An 11791-nucleotide genomic window follows, 5' to 3' on the forward strand; every position below is an offset into this window, starting at 1 on the left:
GTCCCATCGGATCTCCGGAACCCTTTTTGTTTCCACACAGACGCAGACAAATAACACACTCCATGTGCATATGCTGAGTCCTTATATATGTTGGTAGTTTTTCCTTTTGCTAATTTACATGCTTCAGTCAATGCTTTTAGTTCTGCTAGTTGTGCTGGTCATGGCTGCTCACACATTTCCGCTTTCTCAATAATGTGCTTGCTACCCTCCTGTTTGACTACCGCATAGCCCGCATGGGTCCCTACATGGTCTCTGTAACATGAACCATCAACAAAATATGTAACGTCGGTTTGTAACAATGGTGTAGACTCCATTTCAGGTCTTAGTCTGGTATATTTCATAGTTTCAGCGACACATTCATGGGGCTCCCCCTCTTCCTCTGATGGCATGAAATTAGCTGGGTTTGATGTTTTGCATCTCTTTATTGTCACGTCAGGATACGTCAGCAACGTCAGCAACGTCATGTACTGTAAGCATCTTGCCTGGGTTATGACAAACTTGCCTTGATTCACCAACTCAACGATCTTGTGGTGTGTCAGGATGGTAACTGGGTATCCCATGGCCACCGTTGCCGCCTTTCCATATGCATAATACACTGCAGCTAGGCCTTGATAACATGGAGGACATCCCTGCACAACATTATCTAACTTTATGCTGTAGTATGCTACTGGTTGTTTTCTCCCTACCGTGACATGTCTCTTGCATTAATACTGCTGAAGCATACTTGTTTTGTTTGTTAGCTACATACAAAAATAACTGATTTTTATAGTCAGGTGTTGCTAGTATTGGTGCATTTTGCATGTCCATTTTTAGAGTTTCAAAAGCTATATTTGCCTCTGTGGTCCACTTCAGTGGAGCCTTTAAAACCTGGGTACCTGCCTGTTTCATTAGTTCTCGTAGCGGAGCTGTTTTTTCCACGTAGTCTTCCATCCACTCAGAACTAAATCCTGTCATTCCTAAGAATGTCATGATCTGTCCTACAGTACGTGGGTTTGGAGCTCTAGCTATACCCTCCAATTGGGATGGTGAGATTGCTATGGTTCCTTGTGAGATTTTCCGTCCCAAGTACACAACCTGTGTTTTACAGTACTGAAGCTTTGATTTTGAAATTCTGTGTCCTCCTTCTACCAATCGCTGGAGGATTTTGATGGGGTCTTTGTGGCAGTCTTCCAATGTCGGTGCGCAGAGCACCAGATCATCTACGTACTGCAACAGTGTGCCACTGAGCACTGCTGCTTTCCCCTGTAAGTGAACACGAATAGGTACTGTGAATCTTCATGTAGGAGAATGCTGAAAAACGCTGAAAAATGTTGCATCCGGTGGAACATTTGTGAGCAGCGTGTGGGGGTTTGTTACCTCTGCTACTTTGCCCTGTACTCTGCCATTTACAATCCTTAGATCATGCACCAACCTGTATTTGGACTTATCAGCCTACAATACTGGAAATATTGGAATGTTACATGGACTATGTGTTTCTATCAGAACCCCTGCCTTTAGCAGACCAGAAATAGTATCTTACTTATTCCTTCATCCGCTTCCGGCTTCAGTGGATATTGTCGGCGGTTGGGGAGAGTTTCCTCTGGTTTAAGATCCACCTTTACTAGCCTGGCAGACTTTACCAGTCCAACATCAAAATCGTTCCTTGGCCACAGGTGATCCGGCACTTGTTTCAATATCTCTTCCAACAGGTTGTTTTCTCTCACTTCTACATCTGTGTCCCTGTGACTCAGAAATTTTGCCATTATATTTACTTCCTGTGGTTTGGCCAACATCGATGTTCCGCACAGAATCTTGATCATCCTTGAGTCTTGCGTCTGAAGTATCAACGGATTGTCAGTTGCTTTCCATTCTGCTTTTTGCGCAGTTTCCATCATGGGAACCAAATCTCTGGCCTTGGCCTTGCTACTTACCAGCAGAGTGATGTGAGGCGCTGATTCTAGAACATTGTGCCATTTATTGATGAAATCATTGGGTTCCACGCTGAGAGCTGCACCTCGTTCACCTACAATGATGTACTGTGTGACTAATTCTACTTCTGTTCCTTCCGTTTCTGTGCTCCACTTTCTTTCAAACTCTTCACTTCTAGCCACATCATAAAACATTGTACAGTGATAGTCTAGTGTTGGTGTTTTTGCTTTTGGGAGTTGTACTTTTAAATATTTCCCCCACTTCTGGAGTGCTTCTGACACTGGCTTTCTGATGTTCCACAGCCAATATACTTTAGCCCTTTCTGATTGAAAGGCCATTTGACCGTCAATGGTGTTTTCTACTGAATTTTGCATATTTTTTGACGAGCACAAAATTGTCATGTTTAATTTACACAATGCATCTCTTCCAATCAAATTGACAGGTGTTTGTTTTGAAACCAGAATTGGGATTTTAATGTCTTCGTTTTCTGTGGTTATTTTCACTGGAGCCGTCATTTGAATTAGCTGCTTTTGTCACGAGAATCCTACTGTCTCAACAAATCTGTTTGACATGGGGAGGTGCTTCGCAAACTTCGGACCCACACATGTGTGAGTGGCTCCAGTGTCCATTAGCATTGGTACTTGTCTACCTTCATTTCGAACCTGCAGCATATGTTCTTCATCAGCCTCCACTGTTATCACTGGAAACTGACCCTCCCCTTCAGGATTCTCTGGGCAACCCTATTATCCAAAATTAGGTCTTCCCCAGGGGCCTGCCGAGCCTCTAGCTCCAAGTTGCATTGTCCTGCCTCTGCCCCCTCTAAATGCATTGTTCTTTGGACATCAGTCTGCAAAATGTCCTGGCATGCCGCATTCCCAGCATTCACCACTGGTTCGCTGTGGTCCTTGTCCTCTGTAGGGACCTCCCCTTGAACCTTATGCGTTTCCATATCCACCCCATGCACCACGGGATTGTTGGTATCCATTGGCAGCTTCAGGAACAAACACCAACAACAAAGTAAATATGATATTGCCAGCTAGGCTGGGGTAGATTCCTGGAGCCTGCTGTTTGTACGCCTCTTTTTTTATTTGACTGTGATTTATCACGTTCTCTCTGAATTTTTCTCTGTATCTTTCACCTTCTGTTTTGAACAAGCTCAAAATCTTTAATTCAAGCTCTCTTTTCCCTTTCCTTTTTTTACTCCCATCTTTTGGTTTGTAGTTTTTTATTTGTCCATTCATGTCCTCGCAGGCTCCCACATCAAATGTGCCCTCCTTCGGCCACGGTGCAGGCATTTTTTCAGTGCACTTTGCCCATTTCTTTGAAAATCTTGGAATATCCTTAATGTATTCTGGGTATTTGGCCCCCATTATCTCAATTGGTCGTGCAGTCAGTGTTGTGTTGCTGTGTTATTATGGTGATGCTAATCTTTGATAGCACTTTTGCCGAATGCTATTTCTATGTTTTACTGGTGGTGAGTTTAGGCCTAGCTTACCTTGGTTATACTAGTTTTTAGTGATATTTGAAATCAATTGAACCGTTAATTCTTAAGCTTTAATGCTAGCTAGTTTAGCCTTAGCTATATTGGTTATGCTATGCTATGCTATGGAAATACCCACAGTCTAATTTCATATGTTAGTTTTTAATTTTTTCTAAACTCAATGCTAATTAGCTTAACCTTAGCTATGCTAGTTATGCTAAGCTATGCTAGTTATGCTAAGCTAGGCTATGGTAATAGCTGTAATCAATTTTAAATGTTAAGACTTAGATTAGCCTTTCAGTTAGCTATGCTATTTGGGCCTATAGCTAACTGCTATGTCCTCTCAGTTGGTGCTATCTGTTACACCCACCTCCTGTCTGGCAGTCTGCCAAACCACTCCTGGCAAAAATGACCTTTACCAAGAATTTAAACTGCACAAACGTTTGATTCAAAATGGCGATCAGGTTTTAAAATAGCGGTCCTCCAAGCCACACCTAACTCCTAAATTTCAACTGCGCCACAACTCCAAAATGGCGATTGATAACACAACCACAACTATCTCCAATTTTCTTCTGCGCCACTGTTCAAAAATGGCGATTGGCCTTTATAGCTACACCCAACTTCTGAATTACAACTGCGCCACAACCTAAAAATGACAACGCTCGCAAAACCTCATTCATTTAATTCACAGTATGTATTTACACAATACTATTTAGTTGTTTTTCCTCTGATCACAGCTGAGCCAAATTAACTTTTCTACTTGGAACCATGAAAGCCAGCTGCTCAACATGCAGATAGCAGTATCTCAAAACACATGCAGTATCTCAATACTCCACGCTCAGTCAAAACAGATTTCAGACACACATGAACATATCCTTGTTGAAAAAGAGTCAGTGAGTGATTAACCCGTTCAAAGATTCTCTAGAATCCAGTTTATGGATCTACATATATATTTATAGGTTATAGATAGATTTTTACAGATCTATATATAGAGATTTTATTAATCGTTTATTTATTTATTTGCGATGTTAACTTTCCCTTATTAACTGGTGCTTTACATATCATACATGCATTGTTTATATGAGTTTATATATTTCTATGGGAGTTTTCATAAGCAATGTGTTCCTTACAGACTGAATTACTTTATTTGTGAGCCTTTCACTAGATTGTTTGATACATTTTTTCCTGTTTGCTGTGTGTGTGTGTGTTCATATCTTTATATTACAGTGCTCAAACAGATCCTGCTCAGTTTATAGTGAATTTCCTTTCACGTATATATAAATTATTTAGTTGACTCTGTAGTACCACGGTGATCAGCCCGTGGCGGTAGCGGGTCAGCATGTGCGTGTGACCTATATAGACAGACTCTAAAGCGCACGCCCCTCCATATATTTCCAAACTCTTTGGAAATATCCTCTTAAGCCAATACCACATCCCGTTTAACAATCACAATGACCGGTCATCCACACACAACCCAATTTCACACTTTTTCTGGCCAGTATTCTTTTTCTTTTTCCTTTTTTGTCACAGCTGCTGACACAATCCAATGTTTCAAATTCTTGTTATATCATAGCAAATTTTAAAGAATTACAGCAGCTGTCCTGCATGCAGGTACAGACAAGACAGCCAGAAACCTCCCAGCTGACTCAGCCTGTTCAACTTGGAATGCACCTCAAAAACCCTACCCTGAGTCGAGGCTGAGCCTCAACAGGTATACAACTGTGCGAGATAGGATAAAAGTTCCTACCTTTTTGGCGCCTTCTGCACAGCCCCTGCAATGGTGAGCTCAGCCATCGTCCCAGCGAGCAGGTCCAAACCGATCGAACGTCCGGGGTCACCAATTTATGGTAGAACAATGTATTATAAAAATAGAAAGGTCTACAAGAAGGAGTCAGAGGTCTCACAGCAATCAAGGAGAATTTATTGAATCAAGGTCTGATACACTCATCACAGAGTTCCAAGATCCACAATCCCAAATTCAGATTCCAAGTGTCTCTTAACATAACTTCCCGTCTTATAACGTGGCTGACAACACTTACACGCCCCGTCAGGTTTTTCCAATACACACTCAGTACATTTACAATCAGTGGCGTCTACTTGGTGTCCAGACGACATCATGCCCAAATACAGTTCTATTGTTTTCTAAACAGAATGTGCTTTTCAGGCCTATGTCCCCAGTACACGGTGACCTGTTATTCACTTTCTCAATCATATTTTCTTCCACACTGCTCCCTCTGTGTCTGATGGAGGGGACGGGATGGCTGTTTGGATCTGCAGCCTCTGCCATCCATCCCTCATTCCTTTCCCATCATCCCAATGTCTTTTCTGTTCCCGCAAGTCCCTCCTTCACTCCACAGCTTCGTCTAGTACTCCACGTCCGGCGGATCCAGCCCGGCATCACCCTCATCCCCGCATCATCGGGGACATCATCGCCGCAGGCCTTCATAAGGAGGCTGCTCTTCCTGATGTCTCTCAGATGTCTGCCATGAGCCGGCCGGAGCAGCCCGAGGCTCCCTCCCGTGCTATGACAGTCTTCGATTGGACAGCCTCCCGCATCCAGCACGTCCTCAAGGAGAGCCATGCTCTTTCTGTTTGGCGACGACCGGGCCGCGACATTCGGGCTCCCATTGCATATACTAACCCATACAACTCGCCGGAGCACCAGCCCCTCTATTTTATATTTTTACCCTTGCATAAACGTGTTAATCAGACATACGCAACACAGAATCCCATACCGCTCCAAGCACTCACCCTCAGCAGCCAACCTCCTCATCTGCAGAATCCAGACCATACATGCAGGATGCAACTCCTTCCCCGTCAACCCAACTCTTAAATTAACGTTTGTCTCAGCTTTTTTGGTTTCCTCAGACATCCAGCATGTACGACCTACAACTCATCGCTACATGCAAGCCTCAACAACACTCCTATCTATTTCCCAAATACCCTCTGGTCATTCCAAACTACATAAGCCATGCACAGCCATCCAAGCGATATCCGAACAGTCCATTCTCGTCTCATCCAACAAAGTTCTTTTGGGGGTCGATGTATCAGCATACATCAAGGCGTTAACCCACCCTGAGCAACGCTCCCCGGCTAGGTGCAACATCATACACTCCTCAACCCACTTCGCACCATTCATCCCAGACGATCGACCCATGTCCTTTATCCCTGGCGATTGTCTCCATCCGCGGCGATCGACCCTCTCATTATCCCCTCGACCCTCTCTCACCCCACCTAAACGCACCCTCACCCCACCTTCTCGCAATCCCCGGCTTTTCCAATTAAACTTCTCCAATATCGTACAATGGTGTGGTCTTGTTAGTGAACTGTTATTGTACAGCGAGATTGCATGTGGCAGGAAAGACTTCTTTTATCTGTCCCTTCGACAGCGGAGCTGGAGCAGTCTGTGTGAGAAGGTGATCTGCTGCCTGACCACTGTGTGATGGGGTGGGTGCTGATCATTGTCAATGACAGTTTATTCAGCGTTCTCCTCTCCACCACAGACTCAAAACACTTCAGCCTGAGACCAAGTACTGAGCTAGCCTTCTTGCTGATTTAATCAAGTCTGTTGGTGTCGCTGGCTCTGATGCTGCTGCCCCAACACACAGCAGCAAAGACAATGGCGCTGACAACAACTGACTGGTTGAAGATCTCAAACATCTTGCTGCACATGTTGAAGTCTGTTGTCGATCACCACTACCAATTATTATTAGTCTGGTAATCCAGGGCTTGTTATTGGAGAAGCAGTGAACGGTCGGGGCTGGTATGGTGGTGCCCTTGCAGAATCTAATATAATCCATAATGCAGTCGGTCATCTTATCGATGTCCTCCCTGTGTAGCTCACAGTGTACATCCCAGGGACATACTTGGGCAGTCAACATATTGATGGAAATTATTTAAGGTGTTGTTTCATGAAATATGATTAAAATCACCTGTAATAACCATAAATCCATCCGGATGTTCAGTCTGCAGTTTTGTGGTGGCGGAGCTGATAACTTCACAGGCCACCGCTGCACCAGCTGATGGGGGGATGTAGACAGCGATAACCATGGTGGAAATGAACTCCCTTGGCTAATAACACGGGCGCATTCTGACAGCCAGCAGTTCAATGTCCGGGGTACAGAGACGTTCCTTCACACAGACATGTCCAGGGTTGCACCACCTCTCACTCACATGAAGTGCAAGCCCACCACCCTTCTATTTCTGATTTTTGGAACAGTCTCTGTCTCCATGTACCAAACAGTAACCAGGAACCTCGACGCTGCAGTGGCAATGTGCGAGTGCAGCCAAGTTTCACCGAAGCAAAATAAGCTACTCTCATGGTACTCCCTCTGGGTCGTCACCAGCGCTGAAAGTTCGTCCATCTTATTTCCCAAAGACCTCATGTTTCCCGTTATAAATGCTGGGACCGCTGGCTTATATCTTTTTCTTTTTTTCCCTTCATTTGGTTCAAGCCCTGCTAACCCGGCGTCTCCTCCGTAACTCCTGCGGGACCACAGGTCCGTCTCCGGGCAGCAGTACAGGCGTACACAGCGCAATCAGCTGTTTACGCATGTAAGCAATGCCCCTACTACTACCGGCAAGGTTCTTTGTTACAAAAAGTTAAAAAAAAGTAGCACAAGTACGTGGAGAACACTAACAAAACTTAGTCCAGCCATTGTCTCAGCGTTTATGCACCGAATGTGATTAATTATACAAAACAAACAAAAAGACTGAAACCAGCAAATAACAAAGTTAAAAAAAAAATCTGACAGGAGCTGTGACTACAAGCTGCCGCCTGATGCAGTGCTAAGAGCAACCAAGATGCATGTCGGCCTTACATTTTAACACACCTGCATCACCATCAGGTGCACCGTTTCCATGAGAATGCTCCTAGAAGTTCCAAATGACCCTCTTAAATCCCCATGTATAGGGAACACTGCTCATGAGGAATTTGCTCATTTGTGATATTGGGTTGCTGGCCCATCTTTTAGGACATTCAGGGTAATTTATTTTCTTGAAATCATCTATAACTGGGTTTGTGTGCCCACACTGCACGTTCATCATGGCGTAAGGACTTTGAAATTTAGGCAATAATACATTTATTGAAATTAATGATAATAATGTAGTGTATTGTTCTCTTTCAAAACTGGATTTATCTATGTGAGAATATCATGTAAAATTTTAAAATGTCAGAAATATTTAGCTTTAGTAACCTAGCCTGTATTGGGTGATACTCGGTCTGCATATTTATTACCAATACCACTAATAAGTTTAACGTTTCTATTCACTTTGTTCATCGTTTTCTCAGGACTTCCTCTCTCCTTGCAGGACCTGCATTTATTATTTCCCCTGTATTTCCATGAGTTTGTTTGTTTCTGCACTTTTCATCTTTCTACTATCTGCTTCAAGCTGAGAATACAAACAGGAGTTAGAATTATTGAGGTAGTATAACAAATGGGGTAGTTAGGTATGCATAGAAAGAAAAGTGTTAAAAAGGACAAATAATATATACATATTAAACTTAGTTGTTACTTATAAAATACAATATAATACCATTATCTCAAATGAATAAGTACTCTGTAGGAAACTACAGGTTATATCATATGGTGTGACAAATGGATCATATTGTGTGAAATGCCAAACCTGTCACACAAAATGATGTAGTGTCAAGCCAAATGAGGTTTCATGCACATCATTGGACCTTGTGGTTATATGCTAGCATGCTAAGAGCATACCCACTGCAATATGGTAACATACATTTCAATGTAATATTGACAAAAAAGTAATTTCTGTGGCATTTTTATGTAAAAAGCATCACACTCAAAGACACTTAGAAAGGGTACTGAAGCGGGAGTGCCAAAAAGATTTGATTTATTGAAAAAATGACAAGAGACAACTCACCTTTAACCCTTCCATGTACTTCTGAGATGTTTTCTGTACTTCCTGGTTAAACAAGGACCCCTCCTCCTCAAGGGTCTCCAAACAATTGGCCATTTAAATATAACAATATAGTGTCACATCATATGATATCAATTTATGGGACAAATCATTTTTGACCAGAGCTAACTCAAAATATTATGCCTGGACTATGAAAAGAGAAGACTCACAAATGTACCCCTGTGTTCTAATCCTGTACTTGATTGAGCAGATTTGAAATCATTTTTCTTAGTTTTATTTAAGTTTAAACTTTGTGAAATGTGCTTGGGGCAGTCAAAACATATGAGCTTTTTCATGTTCGGCTCATCATTTTGAAAAAGTGACTGATTAATTGCATGAATGTTCCATGTGTTTACATATAGAAGCATATTCTGAAAAGTGGAAAAAAATAAATTGGCAAATTTACTTTTGTCTGACACTCGGAATCACAACAAGGCCATGTTACATCAACCACCCATCTTCATTTCTATGGTTAAATAAGCCACCCCATGTTGGAAAAACTGCTTTACAATTTTCACTTCCCAATCCTATCCAATACTATTGGGCATGCAACATTGACAAACTCAGTCTTTGGCTTGATAGAGGAGCTGACACAGGCCCTTCATGGGCTCTGACAGAACTACTGCCCTCAAAAGTTGTCTTTACAGTCCCTTCTTGCCGCTCAACTCCCCCTCAAGATTCATAATATTTCACAGAACCCTGTTATCAACTCACTGGGGCCACAACACAACACAACGACACAATGGGACCGAATTCTTTTTAAAAAAAAAAGTATTTTCTTTGGCAGTTTTCAAGCCTTTATTATACAGGACAGACAGGAAATGGGGTGAGAGAGAGGCGGAGACAAGCAGCAAAGGGCCGTAGGTCCAAGTCAAACCCACGTCCGCTGCCTTGAGGACCTTCAGCCTCTTTACATGGGGTGACTGCCCTAACCAACCGCCCCGGGACCAAATTCTTATGCTGGTTCATACATCCTTTATATGTGCCAGGCACAGTTTATCACAATGTAAAGTTATTGTCAGAGTGCACTACACAAACGACCGACTAGCGAAGATTTACCCAGGCACCAGTGACAGTTGTAATAGATGTAAGCGGTCACCTGCTAATCACACACACGTTTTGGTCCTGTTCAAACCTTAATGGCCTTTGGCGCCAAATCTTTGAAACACTTGCAACAGTGCTTGATATGGATCTTAACCTTGAACCTTGCTCAGCCCTGTTTGGTTCCCCTCCACTTACAACTCTCACTAACTCACTCACTAAGACCTAATCTCTCTATGTCAAACCACTGGGTAATGGCCTTTACAACTCTTCGGGCCAGACGTCTTATTTTGTTTAAATGGAAACATGTTCTACCACCTTCACACAATAGCTGTCTTTATTTTGATTTGATTTATGTTTATGCTTATTGTTACTCTGATCCTTTTCCACCTTTGTATCGAAACTGTTGCACAATAATTTCCCTCGGGATAAATAAAGCTTCTTGAATCTTGAATCTTCAATCTGTCTTAGATAGGTCCTGACCCATTTCAAACTTGAGAAGTTAAGATTTTCCGTGGCGGGTTCTGACAACACTTTTAACAACCTGGCGACCCTTCTTAGAGTGTTTAGACAGAACCACTATCGACAGTGTATGTGTGAAATATTGTTGTACATGAACGAAAAATACAATACATTTTTTTAAAAATAATAATGATTCTTTTTTTTATGTGTCCATATTAGTGCAACATCATGACTTCGACTCCATACAATGTTTCCTGTCTCTACTTTTGTCAATGCAAAAAGGGTAAAAATGACAGTCATATGTCTATAAGGTCTAAACACACTTTTTTCTTATAATTTAAATGCTTGTCCCTACATGACTCATTACAGACCTACTGACATACTTGGCACGCCCATTCATCATCCAATAACTAGTCTTATTAAAATGGTGAAGTCAGCAGAAAGGACTATTTGGGCCGCAATGGTACCTATCAAGGATCTGGCGCAAAAGGGCTTACTGACCAAAGCCAACAGCATACGGATAGACCCCATCCCTGTCATACGACAGCCCAGCACAGCCAGGTTCAGGAACAGTTTCTACCCTGTTACTATCAGACTGCTAAACAACAACACACACTAACTGTCCCTCATTGTGAAATTGTGTAAATGTAAAATATATCTTATATATACTTATATATATTTATATATATATATATATATATATATATATATATATATATATATATAAGTGCAATATTATTTGAGTCATATTAATAATCTCATTCTGTATGTGCAAGTACTGACAGTTTTATTTATTTATTCTGGTCTGTAAATATGATTTATTTATACATGTATCTGTGATTTAACAGTATGAAATGTATTTATTTATTCATTCACTCATCTGTGTTTTAACAGAGTGTTGAGATCAACCTGCAGTTACCTCCCCGGGTCCGTTGATTGGAGGATAGAAGGAGAGATCTTGAGACGATGGCTTGAGATCAC

The sequence above is a fragment of the Echiichthys vipera genome (assembly GCF_963691815.1).
Source record: "Echiichthys vipera genome assembly, chromosome: X".
In the NCBI taxonomy this organism is placed as follows: Eukaryota; Metazoa; Chordata; class Actinopteri; order Perciformes; family Trachinidae; genus Echiichthys; species Echiichthys vipera.